General features: G+C 46.1%; 1 non-coding gene across 1 annotated transcript; it reads left to right on the top strand.

Annotated features, from left to right (window-relative positions):
* The first annotated feature begins 1,308 nt into the window (after positions 1-1,308).
* LOC126676008 (small nucleolar RNA R71) lies at positions 1,309-1,415 on the top strand. The gene has a single exon (XR_007640186.1). It is a non-coding gene; the product is annotated as a small nucleolar RNA R71 (small nucleolar RNA).
* Positions 1,416-1,687: the final 272 nt, after the last annotated feature.

The following is a 1,687-nucleotide window of genomic DNA, read 5'->3' as shown; positions in this document are numbered from 1 at the left end:
GAAAAACTCCCTGGATCCTTAAGCTTTGTTGGTAGGTTGCTTTGGATTATGGAACTACAATTTTCCGTGAGCGGTATTGTCCCACCTTGCTCCCAACTACGCTTGTTCATAATTATGTCTTTCAAGAATTTTGCATATTGGGGCATCTCCCGAAGTGCATCCGCCAAGCTTAGATTGATTTGCAATTTCTTGAAAATCTCAAGGAACTTGTGAAATTTTTCGTTCCCTTGAGCTTTCCTTAACCGGCTTGGGAACGGAACCGGTGGTACAAACGGTGGCGGCGGCGGTGGCCTCACATAAGGCTCTTCCACCTCGATAACCACCTCCTCACATTCCTTTGGCAACTCTTGACTTGAACTTGCTATGTCAATCACAACTTGAGGCTCATCCTCCTCAACAACTTGTCTCTTTCCATTGGCTTTCTCAAGGTTTCTCCCGCTTCGGAGCTCGACCGCCTTAACATGCTCTCTAGGGTTGTTCTCCGTAGTAGATGGCAATCCCCCTTGTTGTCTACCTTGAATCGAAATCGCCATTTGAGAAATTTGAGTTTCCAAATGATGGATAGTAGAAGCTTGATTCTTCTCCCTTTGCTCCATTTTCTCTAACTTCTCTAGCACCTTGGAAAGCACATTTCCCTCATCCGTATTCTTTTGTGGTTGGAATCCCGGAGGGTGTTGAGGTCTACCACCATAGTTGTTTCCTTGCCCTTGATGGTTAGGATAAGGGCCTTGATAAGGACCTTGTTGTTGGGGCCTATTTCCTCCTTGGAAGCTAGGACCCGCTTGTTGATTTGCTTGCACATTGCCTTGGCCCTCTTGATTCCTCCATCCGAAGTTAGGATGGTTTCTCCACCCCGGATTATAGGTGTTCGAATAAGGATCATTCCCTTGGCGTTGACCTCCCACATAATTCACTTGTTCGCTCCAAGTTTGACCCATGGCATAGCACTCATTACTTCCATGATTGAAATCTCCGCAATGCTCACACCCTACTTGGACATATGCAACCGGAGCATTCCGTGGACCCACTTGCTTCTTCAAGGCATCAACTTGACTTTGTAAAGAGGCATTCATGGCTTTCATCGCTTCAAACTCCTTGGATTGGTCAAGTGTCATTAATGCCTTTTGAGCCGGTGGTCTTCTCCTTTCCGAGGACCAAGTGCTACTCACCATAGCCAATTTTTCAATCAACTCATTAGCCTCATCAAGCGTCTTTTGCATCAAAGAACCTCCCGCGGCCGAATCAATGGTAGATCTTGTGATCTCACCCAAACCATTATAGAATATTTGAAGCACATGTTCCCTTACAAGCCGATGATGAGGTACGTGCCTTTGGAGATCCTTGAACCTCTCCCAAGTTTCATAGAGAGATTCCCCCTCATATTGGTAATAATCAATGATGTCCTTTGTCAACTTCGCGGTTCATTCAAAGCCACAAGCTAGCCTTGTCTCTTAGTGAGAACGGAAACATCCGAAGCTTGATTTGATCGGAGGTGACATTATGGAGCTTGAATGTGTCCAACACTCCCAAGAACTTGGCTATGTGTTCATTTGGATCCTCACTTGGTAACCCAAAGAATTGGCACCGATTCTCTAGGAGTTGAATCGTGCTAGGCTTGATCTCAAAAGTAGCCGCGGTGACCGGTCTTGCAAAGCACCCATAGGTAGCATTATCTACATCCGGGAGG

The sequence above is a fragment of the Mercurialis annua genome, linkage group LG3 (assembly GCF_937616625.2).
Source record: "Mercurialis annua linkage group LG3, ddMerAnnu1.2, whole genome shotgun sequence".
Lineage (NCBI taxonomy): Eukaryota > Viridiplantae > Streptophyta > Magnoliopsida > Malpighiales > Euphorbiaceae > Mercurialis > Mercurialis annua.
The sequence above is the reverse complement of the archived record's forward strand: the minus strand, read 5'-3'. Positions and strand labels throughout refer to the sequence as shown.